This window comes from Mchenga conophoros, linkage group LG15 (assembly GCF_057382185.1).
Source record: "Mchenga conophoros isolate Kocher_MC1m ecotype Shallow Benthic linkage group LG15, M_conophoros_male_GT1.1, whole genome shotgun sequence".
In the NCBI taxonomy this organism is placed as follows: Eukaryota; Metazoa; Chordata; class Actinopteri; order Cichliformes; family Cichlidae; genus Mchenga; species Mchenga conophoros.
In genome coordinates, this window is record NC_140540.1 from 23,410,924 (window position 1) to 23,423,616 (window position 12,693).

General features: G+C 40.2%; 1 protein-coding gene across 4 annotated transcripts in view; it reads left to right on the top strand.

The window, feature by feature from the left end:
- Positions 1 to 12,693, top strand: part of hivep2a (HIVEP zinc finger 2a) — a 121,290-nt gene that overhangs the window by 49,628 nt on the left and 58,969 nt on the right. For all 4 annotated transcript variants that reach the window (XM_085248249.1, XM_085248250.1, XM_085248252.1 and 1 more), the window contains one exon: positions 9,752 to 9,821. The gene's annotated coding sequence lies outside the window, so the exon portion shown is untranslated. The remainder of the gene's footprint in view (positions 1 to 9,751; positions 9,822 to 12,693) is intronic.

Sequence of the window (12,693 nt, forward strand, 5' to 3'; positions counted from 1 at the left end):
AGCAGCCGCCTCTACTTTTTTTCAGAATACCGAAAAAAAGGAAAATGGGTGGTTGTTACATTTACAAAAGTCTAACTTGTAATTTGAACAAAATAATTTCATGTTTCTATGGTGAACGTAATTAAATCATGTAGTATATGTATGAAATTCAACAACTTAATTTGATCTCATTGAGATGACATGATACAATCTAGTAAGAGTGGTTAGTTGAAATTCACAAGATCACACAACTAGAGGCAGACAACTACACACACCACGCGTATGCTGTCGCCATTTTTTGTGGTTGAACCGGTCAAGGACAAAAACGTAAAAATTGTGCATCAAGCCTTGATAAGCCATGTTAACCCTGGATTGGTGGCGTGGTCGTTAGTGCTGTTGCCCCACAGCAAGAAGCTCCTGGGTTCAAAGCCACAAGCTGGTTAGTTTGCACTGTGTTCTCTCCCACAGTGAAAAGCCATGCAGTTATTAGAGTAAGGTTAATTGGTGGAAATGGTTGTTTGTCTCTATGTGATACACTGGTGAGCTGTCTGGGGTGTACCCTGCCTCTTAACCTATCACTTTGGGGTTATGCCCCTGCAACCCAGATAAAGGGAGGAAGTTGTTTTTAAATCCATTCCTTTGTTGAACAATATGTTAATATAAAGACAACATGTAGTATTTAAGTCACCAAGTAGTATTGAGCTAAAGGTTATTGAATAGTGTTGGAATAAAATGACAAAATTGTGAAGGATTAAAATATTCCAAGGGCTCAACTTACTTCATCTAAACATGTTTCAATCATGTTTTATCAACACAAAATGCACCAGTTTATTTAATATGAATAAGTTGTGTTGATTTAACATAGTTAAGTTTCTGCCAAAGCAAAACATCTGTGTGCAATCAATGTCCACTATTGAATCAAGTAAATCTAACATGCTCTTCATTTGCCATTCATACTAAACCAAAGTAATTAAGTAATACATAAAAAAAATTAAATGACAGAAAATTCACAAATTTTCTGTCTGTTTTGGGGTTTTTTTGTGAGTCCACAGAAGAAAAAGAACATTTTCTATGAATTAACAAAAATATATCATTTATGTGGCTCAAGATATAAGACAAGTTTGACATCCTGATGTAGGGCATGACTGCTAAGTCACTATGTCATTGTGTTAAGTTTCATAGTCGGCCCTCAGTGCCTGGTTTTATCGTCCTGAGACCTTGAGTCTTCATATAGCACTTTGTAATCCATTCTGCTCAACAGTGTTTTAAACTTTGTTAAGCCGCATTAACTTTGTGGCGTTATGTCGTGAAATAAACCCACTGTCGTCACGAGGACATACTTTTTTTTATGTAACATATGCAATGAAATGTTAGAAGAGGTACCTTCATTTTTATATATTATTATCAGGTCCAACTAAGCTTGGAGAAATTAAAAATTTATCCCAAACGAGAGCTCAGGTGGTTAAAAAGCATCTCTTTGTGGCATTTTTTAAATTCATTCATTTTTTATTATAGTTTTATTTCAAAACCCAAGAAAAGAAAAGTTGACATCTTATTTTTCTTTCAGAGTAACATTGAGAGTAACTAAATGTAACAGAGTAACTAAATGTTTTGTTTAAAGGAACTGCATTTCCAGCCAATAAGACCAAATTAACCCCGTGAGGTCTGACCTACTTTGCCAGTCATTGGTTTGCTTGAATAATCTCAGCTTCATATGTACAGTGAAGTTAAATATATAATTTATATTTCAGGAAAACTTGCTATCAAAATAAGTTAAATGACTATAAAGACAAAAAGCATTAAGCCTTTCAGAGGTAAATAATAATGAACTTTGCTACTAAATCTGATGGTTAATGCTTCACATGATTAATTAAGAGTTACTACATTTATTATTCTGCCTTTTAATAAATATCGGGGCCCTACTTTTAATAGGTTAGCACATTGCTCAGACCTGTAACTGTGCTTTCCCCTTCAACCCCAAATCAACTGCAAAACTCATGTTTCCTTCTATTATCCTTAACACTCACTCTCTCACACACACACACATAGCAGGACAGGTGGCTGTATCACCTTGACGTCCAGTTTTACACCTCACTCTACAGTCATCTCTCTCTCTCTTGCTCTCTCTCTGCAGGTATAAGCCCCTTATACCTTCTGTGCTCCAAACACTGCCAGGACCACACACACACACACACACACACACACACACACACACACACACACACACACACACACACACACACGCACCCGCAGCAGGTAGTGGCAGCATATCATAGCCTCTGGTTGCCTGGCGAACAGAGCGTCATGATGGAGGGATGACAGGAAAGATGGTTGCACAGATGGAGGGAGGAAAAAGGGTTAGAGCGAAGGACAGATGAAACAGAAATAATACATGGAGGCTGGGAGGGGTGGAGGGATGTTGGTGGAGTGACAAAAGAAGGAAAATAATTACTGAGGGATTCCAGCTTGATGGAGGGAGAGATGGAAACATTGAAAGAGAGATGAGGGAAGAATAGAAGCAGAATGGAGGAATGAATGAGGTGGAGGAGTGTGTAACAGAGGTAAAAAAAAAGGTGATGAAGAGTTAGCAGATGATGGAAAGAGTGATTGATTAATGGGGGAAAGGAGAGATGAAAGAGAAGATGAAGTAGTATTAAAGAAGAACTGACAGAGGATAAGACGCAGGTGGGAGAAGGTGTTGATGGAGTGAAAAGGAAACATGATGAAAAGAGTGATGTGGAGCAGAGGGCAGAGAAATGAAGGATGGGGGTTAAAAGTCCACTTAAGTGAAGAAATGATAACTGAAAGAACGAAAGCTAATGGTTGATGATGGAGATGCTTTGTCATCAAATGTTTTCTGTTGCCTAACTTATCGTTTCAATGTTCAAAAATAATTTCCCCCAGGGATCAATAAAGTATTCTGATTCTGATTCTGATTCTGATTCTCAACTCCTCCATACTCCTTTTGTTTTCTCTCTGTTCTTGTCACCTCCCCCTGCTCTTTTCTTCTTACTTAATCTCTCCTTTGAACTCATGTTCTTTCCTTTATCTTTCTCTCCTTTTGGATCTTCCTTCTCTTGTTTCTCCCTCATCTACATTCCATTTATTTTTTGCTTTGTCCCCCTCTTTCCTTTGTCGGTTCCTTTTCTTTCCCATGCCTAGATTGCATCTCTTCAGGACTCTGCATTGTCACCTCTTTACACTAACTGTGCTGCACATTGCAGCAACATGTTCGAAAAGGCCCTCCTGACTTCCAAGGAATGGCCTTATGTTTCTGCCTCCCCTTCCTTCTCCGTCAAAACGAAAGAAAAACGATAAAGAGGCCCAGCGAGGACGTGGAAACTTAACTGTTTTCTCCCTGCCAAACTTCCCCTCTCTACCTCTCCCTCTTTCTTTCTGCTTTTCTTCCAAGGTGTTAAAGTAAGTGTGTTTGTGTGTGAGTGTGTGATGAAGGAAAAGAGCTGTGTATGTGTGTGCGGCTGGAATGTGGAGGCTCGTAAGTCACCTCTGATTTTCCACTCCCGCTGGGACACATCCCATTATCAGTTTTATATGAAACTAGGAAATTCCTCTGTGGTCTGTGTGTGTGTGTGTGTGTGTGTGTGTGTGTGCGTGCGTGCGCGCGCCTGTGTGTGTGTGTGTGTGTGTGTGTGTGTGTGTGTGTGTGTGTGTGTGTGTGCGTTAAATCTCAAGGAGCAGAGCTGCATGTTGCATATGTGTGTTTATGTGTTTTTGTCAGATTGGAGGTTACTGTATGTGTGTATCAGTGTGTGTGTGTGTGTGTGTGTGTGTGCAGTGTCTGCCTTTATAATGAGCAGCTTAAGAGTGGAATAAAGAGTGTTATTTTGCTTCTCTCTATACTTCTCTGTGTACTGCAGGACCACCATAAAATCCTAAAATACAGCGCCATACAGTACATCAGTATTCAGGTTCAAAGGGGCTCGTACAGAATTTGTGGATACTTGATTGGAAAATTTGATGGTCAAAACTTCATGTTCTTAATCTGGTGGGAATTAGAAACCAAAAAATTGTTGCTTTGCTAAGATGTTTAGACATTTTTCGGAAACTTTGCTTTTCTGCTCAGTCGGTTTAAATTGGAAGGATTAGACTGTTTTTGGCTGGGCAAGTAGGTATTTATCTTATTAGTGGCTCTTTGTCTGAGTGTACATAAAATACATGTGTTCTCTAGGTTAATACAAGCTATGATAGACACGTAACACCTTCTAAAAGATCAAATTGAATGTGAATATTTAAGTTTATGGAATAAATCTCCTTACAGTGATCGCTTAAGGGATCACTGTAAGGAGATTTATTGCATTTAACCTATCCTAAAGGTTGGGAGCAGTGGGCAGCTATCATACAGCGTCTGCAGCTGTAAGCTCATGCCCGGGTCAAGGGCACAGTGACAGTAGTTGCCAGGAGACACATGCAAACTCAACACAGAAGGGCTCTGGCTCAAATTCAAACCAAGGACTAGTTGCAGTAAGGCTAACTACCAAAACACTGTGCTGCCCCTATAGGAGCAGAATAGAAAAAAACTGAGTGCGGAAAAAATCTCTATAAAATAAAATATTATTTCCAATTTAATGTAAAAAAATATCATCAATGTTATTGGATCAGTCTAAGTAGAATACCAATGCGTATCTACCACTATTAGCATCACGTGTATGCATAACATGATTGTTTCCACATTTATCCACCTGGAATTCCAAAGTCAGCAAAATGAGTGCTTCAAGTCCCATAACGTCACTAATGGGGAAAATCAAACCAGAGGCCTGGTTACCTGTTCAGTGGTTTGGTTTACTTGGTGCCAAAAATCTAACTTCAAAATCACTTGTGGTGTCATTGATATGAAAAGTGGATACAACTACCAACAATGTAGCAACTTTAAGATAATCTTATGTTACTGCTAATTAATACTCTGACCGAGTGAGAGAAGCTGTGGCCGACTTGCACAATTTAAAAAAACAAAACAGAAAATAAAAATATCTGGTGAAATAGTCAGACGGGACAGCTTAAGCAGACACGAGAGGCCAAGAGCTAATTGGTTGATAGGCTGGAAAAACAAAAATTCAAACTTTTCGTTGTTGTTTCTAACAGCTTCTAATTATTATACGAAAAACTGAATGATATGTAGAAGGCATTTAGCCAGCTGACTGGACACTTGTTTTGAAGCAAACTTAATGAATTTCTTATTGCTGCCAGGCTGTTTCAGATTCCTTATTTGTGGGAGATGGATTGATTAGTGGGTGTTTTTTATGGGTGTTTTGTCACATTAATATAATAAAAGTAGGACACGTCTGGAAAGACTAGAATAATATCAGAGAAGAGGAATAAAGAGAATGGGGAAGAGATGAGAATAGAATCCAAACTGTTCCTAGCCCACAGGCCTATAACTTCCCATTCTGCACTCAGTGGAAAATCAACAAAGGAATATTCCACATCTCTTTTTTTCTCCTTGCCCTCTCCACCTTGATCTTTCCATCTTCCAGTTTGGAAGGAAGGTAGGAAAAGAAGCTGAATGAGAAGGATGTGATTAGCTGGATTTAATCTCTTGCTTTCACAAAGTCACATGGCTTTAAGGATTGTTTTTTACATCAACTTGGTTTTATTGGGCAGCATACTGAGCAGACTATCGGGAATGATGGGAAGAAAGCTGAAGATCTTTATCTGCCAGCCTAGGGCGGTTAAAAGATTCCAAAATTCACTTGCTTCTTTCCTCATTTTGGCAGCTGAATGTGCTACTTAGAGCAGAATCAAACTCCAGATGAGAGTTGGTTACCTGCCAAAACTGGCTGGTTCAGAAGCCAAGCCTACCAGACACAGGCACAAGTTGCCAGAGTTTGGCTGGTGGCTGGTGGTAGTTTCCCACCCTCCAGTCATGTATTCCAGATGTTGTGGATTTAAATCCAACTTGTGACCTTGTTTCATGTCATCCCCTCTCTCGCGCTCTCTCCTGAATTTTTTCCTTTCCCAGTCTTTCCTCATTCTTTCCACACTCAACGAGCAGTACTGTAAGTAAAATATTGAAACAATTTGAGTATGATCTCGTTTGTGGAATACAAAAAATGTATTTGGATGACCGAAAAAGAGAAGTTTGTTCACCTTAAACTGCATTGTTTTTAGTTCACACTCCTTGTATTCCTGGAAAAACCTACCAGTAGTGAGGGAAGAGCTTCTTTCCAGGTAACTCTTATTGAGATGACCTTGAAATAGACACCTGTCCCAAAGCAGCTTTGGTGTTGGCATTTCTCTCCGTGAGTTCTTATTAAAGGCTATGACTAATTACATTTTTAAAGAAACATGTATTTCGGGCTTTCCTTAGAACAAGAATCATTTTGGACCGTCCCTTTAAAAATATGATTGTTTTTTTGAAGAATTTCACGTTGTAAGTTAGTTGATGAATAGGAAATGAGTCACAGTGTTGTGCGGGGTGACATAATCCTTAATTACAATGTAAACACACACACACACAATGTTTGTATTATGATTTCCACATCCCACTGCCTCAAATGTGAACCAGTGCATCCATGGACTCTATCCAAAAAAGATAGTTAACATCACTCGCTGGTATGTGAAGTACTTTTTTGATCCCTTAGTCGAGCAATTCAACCATTGACCTCTTAGTTTTGAAACAAGACAAGAGGTTCTGACTGAGAGACAGATTACACCACAGATGACAGAGTGGTAAGCATACCCAGTTTATCATCAGTTTTAAGCTGAATGGGACCAAAATGTACAAAATGACCATCGGGTTGTAGAAAACAACACTTAAAGCTAGCAACCAAGGCCATAAACACCCCAGGAAGGTGTTTACCGAGTTCGTATATTGAGTGAGAAGTAGAGTGAAACTATTTTGACTTGCTTTTCTAATAACTCGCCCCCTGCTGGCTGTTAGAGAACATGGAGTGTGCAAGGCATTTCTGCACTGGCGTCACTGTTTTGATCCAATGGCCATTCCAATCAAGTTCATGAAACCAGTTGGGTGTCAGTCCACAACTAAACGCAACCCCTCAACAAATCCAATGTTCTCCTTTGTATGGCTAATGTGTGTTAAACGCTATGCCCACTGACCACCTTTCACACTTAAGAAAAGAGGCTCTTTGTTTGTTGAAGAACATTTGTTGGGTTTGTAAGGTCTCAGAAATACATATCTTTGTAAAAATTTGAGAAATATGGCAAACGCATTTCAAATCCTTGCTTGCTTCATTGTGTTTTTGTATCACTTAAAAATTAAATCTTGCATGCTACTTGAACTATATTTTTCTTGCTGACTCTAGAGAAATAATTCATGGGCTTTCCCTTTAAAGCCTATAGTGTCACACAACTTGCATCAGCTTCATTTGCCTCCCGTAAGTGTGTTTATAGTCATACTAATGAGGTTAACCTGATTAAGACTACGGAATTTATATCACCCCTCCTTCACCCTGTTTATACATCTGTGTTTATGTGATAAGGTGCTTAAAATCTGCTTAACTTTATCTATTTTTAACCCATTTATAGCTGATTAATGATAAACTAATTGACACTTATTTGAATGTTAGTTTGTCATTTATTGAGGATAAAATCTAAGTTATCAATTGCTATGATTTGAGAAATTAAACAGAATGCGACTGATCAGGCAAGATCATTAAATGCAGATTAACCAGTTGTAATAATATTTTTGGGGGGCAAAATGGCACAAAATGATTATTTCTAGAAGTGATGCAGCTGGTTTAAATATTATTTTCTGGCATTTTTGTGAGTCTGGAAGCATAATGAATTTCCTCATCAGGTGTAGCAGTAGGCATGGTTTTACAATCAATAAGTGGAGCTGATCGGTTTCATGTTAGGCTCTCATGGAATCATTCACTGGACTCAGCCTAACAGGATTATGGCTAAAACATGCAGAGAGGCTGCGTTGTAGATTAAGTGTGATCATCTTGTTAGGAATTGTCCAATAAAAGAGACTCGATCCGGCGCAGCTGGTTGACTTTGTTTTCCTCGATGCATGCACACGGATGGAAACACACGAGTCAGCCTCGCCATGTGTGTGCGGTGTGTGTTTGCACGTGTGTTTTGACAGACATGAAACAGAAAAAACGTCGTCGTAATTTTTTCCCTGCCTCGCTCCTGGCAGACTGGAGCAAGAGGACGACTTGGAAAAATCTGATCTCCAAACACAGTGTGTGTGTGTGTGTGTGTGTGTGTGTGTGTGTGTGTGTGTGTGTGTGTGTGTGTGTGTGTGTGTGTGTGAGTGACACATATGACTGTACACTTTTCTCTCAGTGTATGTGTTTTGTTGTTTTCCATCTATTACGTTGTTGGTATGTGTTTGGATTTCTTTTGGTCTTTTCCGCTCTTGTTTGTGTGTAAATAGTATATGTGGTGTGTGTTTGCGTGCGCGCGCGTGTGTTTCCGTTCTCAGCCATATTTGAAACCATGTGGCACCGAGACGACAAATCAGATGAATAGAAGGAACTTTCCTGTCTGAGAGGTTTCTTTCTCTCCTCTCTTCCCCCTTATTACTCACTCCTTCCTCCTCTTTCTGTTCGCTACTTCCTGCTCCCCACTACCCCTCTTACCATGTCTCATTCTTTCTCTCGTCTCCCTTCTTTTCTTTCCTCTACACCCTTGTTTCTTTCTTGTTTACACATCTCTATTTTCCTCTGCCTGTCCCCTCCTCTTTCTTCTCTTTCTCCCTCTTTTTCTTTCTCCCCCACTGCCACCTCTGTCTTTACACCATCCTCCCGTCTCCCCTCAGTATTCTCTCTTGCTTCCTCTGTCTGGCCCTCCCTTTGCCACCTGTCTCCTCCATGTTTGTGCAGCAACCTCTTTCACCTCCTCCCGTTCTCCTTCTTCAGCTCTTCCTCTCCTCCTTTCTCGTGCTCTCTCTCTGTGCAGCTCTTTCTTTCACTCTGTTTGCCTAACCCCGCCCATCCATCTCTGTCGTTGTACTTACTCTTCTTATTATTTTTGGTACTTTTCTTTCAATCTTGTTCTCCCCCTCATCTTCTCAACCTCGACGTCTTTCCTTTTGTTTCACCTTCTTATCCCACTCCACATTTCTTTTTTTCACTATTGTCTTTCTCTCTACTCTTCCTCTTTTTCTAAGGTTTCTCCCCGCCTGTCTCCTCTCCTCCTCCTTTGTTCTCCAGCTCCTCTGCCTTTCTCCATTTTTTTCTTCCTCTCTCCCCATCTTATCTTGTCACCTTCTTACTTTTAATCTCTCTCTCACCCCGACTTTCATGGCTCTCTTTCTCTCTCTGTCCATCCAACACTATTTTTTCTTCCTCTCTTCTATTTTCTAGTGTGTCTTCCTGTTGTCTGGGTTTACAACACTAAAAAGGGTTAGGATTTCTTTTCTTCGCACCTCCTGTGACCACTTCCTCGACCGCATCCTGTTTATTTCCTGTTACTCCTGTGACTGGACTCTCTCAGAAAAATACACAGAACCCCCCCACACACACACACAGCAGCCTCTAATTGAATCTACAAGAATAAACTCTATAAAAAGACAAACTTAAAAACGGCACAGCAGGCATGAGCAGTATAAAGAGCCTTGATTTCACACCTGGAAATGCAAAAAAGGCAGACAGACCTTTTGGGCCCTTTGCTGATGCTACAGGATGTTTGTACAGCATTTGATAACTGAAACTTATTACACATTTTCATGGCTAACATGTTCTATGCATCATGGAAAAATATTGTTATCTTGTCACAGCTATTTTTGTTTGTTTGTTTTATGAATGATCTCACACTAATGATCGCTGTCATGTGTGTTTTCTCACAGGATGGCCACATAAGGACACTTTCTGTCGGGACTCCCATTGAAACCAGTCTGACAGAGCGCAGACCGAAAGGTAAGCCGTGCCGGCATCTCATCCTGATTTCATGACGGCCTTTTAGACGTTCCAAGGTTTTTTTTCTGGACAGTGGACTGTGCGGTTTGTGTTGCATAATGTGGGCTTTGTAGATGCGATGATGAGTTTTTCCTTTAATAAACACCGGTGTGAATCAGAGCAGTGTGTTTGGGCCAAAAATGTTCCTTAAAGGCTTTGTTTCCATCCACTTATCAAACCGTTCGTACGCAAACACATTTGAATAGTCAGGGTAATTCAGGTTTGTGTCTCTAACCTTTGGATTTTCCACGCAGCATGTTTAACATTTAATGCTGCATTTAGAAAGAACATAAATCCGCTTTAAAGGAAATTTCTTTGAGGAAAGAATTTTCAGTTTCACTGTTAACACCTGTATACAGTCAGACTGGAGGGACATTGCAAAGACTTTCCATTGTAAAACATTATTTTGTTATTTTGGCATTTGAAGTGACGATGACTGCTTAACCCTCTGAGGTCTAGGTAATTGTTGGTGATAACTATTCCTCACCCAACCATGACCATATGTTTTGGAGCAACGTGACACTGAATTGTACAGGGAAAAAAAAATATGAATAGTTTCTGAACAACTGATGAACTTTCAGGTTTGCATTCAGCCTCAAATCTCCCCGAATTAGAAGAGAAATACATACAATTCAAACTTAGGATCTTATTTTGAGAACATTTCCAATCACATGTCATTCTCCAGAAGACTGAAAGGGACTGAATATTGGAGCTTTGAGTTGTTGTTACAGCTTATGCAGAGGTTTGACCTTCACGTGGAGCTAACTTAAGTAGAAGCTGTGTGGGCAATCAGCCTCCTCTTTGGATGCCTCATCTGTAAATGTAACCCTTTCCCTTTGGAGGCCTACTAGGGCTAACCCTTGTTTCTCTTTTCTGAACTCAGCAGTTTCTTTCATATTTCAGAATTGTTAGAGAGGTTGATCTCTGCCTATACATTTTACTAACGCTACTCTTGGAAAATTGCACAACCTATATATGCTGAGGTGTCAGATCTCGTCACTGAGGGTACTGGTGAGGTCGTTAAATGTCATCTTTAGGGGGGGAAGAGTTAAGATCATTGTTTTACTGCTGTGTTGAAAAATCCAACCACAAGTGTAGAAGCTCAACACTGTTGTGAATCTCATACTGACTGGCTCATCTCTGGCTTGAGCATGGAGTACATGCAAATCTATAAGTTGGCCAGTGAGAACTAACCGCAAGCCTTAAAATGTTGTGATTACAACCCTGGGTTTCCAAGCTGCGACACACTAATAGATACAGTTCTGCTTTCCTGTGGTCTCAGTGAAAATGCAGAATTGTATTCAGTCAGTTCAGATCAGCTTCCTGTTTGCCTTCTCTGCCTGTTGATGGCTAGTTGCCTTGTTTCTATTGGCCAAGCGAACATTCGTCACAGAGCGATCAACTTTCAACTTTCAATAGAATTTACATGAGATCTCTGAAGCTGCAGGCTGTGTTTGACGCAGCAGCAGACTACCACCGCCACTGGAAATACTGTGTTTCAGAGTGCAGCGGAGGTGGTTACATCCTGTCTGACTGCTTCACGATCCAGCGTCCTGCGTCTTGTGTGGACACGATGCCAATGCGCCGATTAGTTTGGGATCCGTGATTCTTCAGTTAAACAGCAATGCAGGGTGGTGCTGAACTTGTTGATGGATCTCTGTGAAAATATTAGCATGTTTTTACAGTTAATATTGCAAAACGAGTTATTCGAGTTTCTGTGCTCTTGTTGCCCTGGTTACACTGGTTTCTATGGTATTTATAGTATTTTTTGTCTTCTTTTCAAACTTTATTTCTGATTGTTACACTTTATTTTCTTTCTGATTACACATTATTTCTCTTATCTTATTGATAACCTTTGAATGTCTTTATGGATCATAATGTAGCGTTAGCTTTCTCAGGTTTTGTACCCTCCTGACCTGGTTGCACTTGTTTTCTAGTGTTTCTGATGTTTTTATGAGCGTGTGAAAAAAGGAAAATTCTTTTAATGTGAACCATTAGAGCTGCAGGAGAGGGCAGGATTACAATGTGACCACAAACAGAAAAGTCAAATATAAAACACACACACACACACACACACACACACACACACACACACACACACACACACACACACACACACACGCACATTCCAGGGAGCCAAATTACCATCACCCGAAGTAGCTGAAATGATTTTGGTTTGACACAGACACTGCGGTTGGCAGACAGAGAAAGTATTTTAGAAAGGTGTAAAATAAATGTTACCTGCCCCAACATGCTAACACACACATACACATACACACACACACGCACACACACATGCACACAGACAGCATTCTAAACTTTGCCAGCACAAGATTAACAAGCCAAGACATGAACAGACACCATGAAAAACAAAACAAATCAGCACCACAGAAAATGTTGCAATGAGAAGATGTGCCATAGTTATGTCACAGCGAAGATGTGATGAAGTGTTTTCTGATAATTCAAACACAAACACACACAAACTCAGAGGCTTTCAGCAGCCTGCTGCGTGCCAAGGTTATGAAACAATTTGCATGCACACGCCTTTCAACACAATTCTTCTTTACGTCCATTCAAGCTGAGACCCAACTCTGGAAAGATAAAAATAGAACCTCGCTGACCTCCTCTTTCTCTCCCTCTCCGTCCCTCTATCTCCTTACTCCCTCCCCGCTTTTCTGTCTCTGCTCTGATATTGTTGCAGCTGTTTTGCCCCAGTTGAGTAATGCTTGCACTGTAACAAAAGCAAAAAGAGGTGTTCGGGGTCGAGGCTTCGAGGATTTTTTTTTTTACTCTCCCCAGTGGGAAATATGGCTTTCATCAACACAGTACTCGC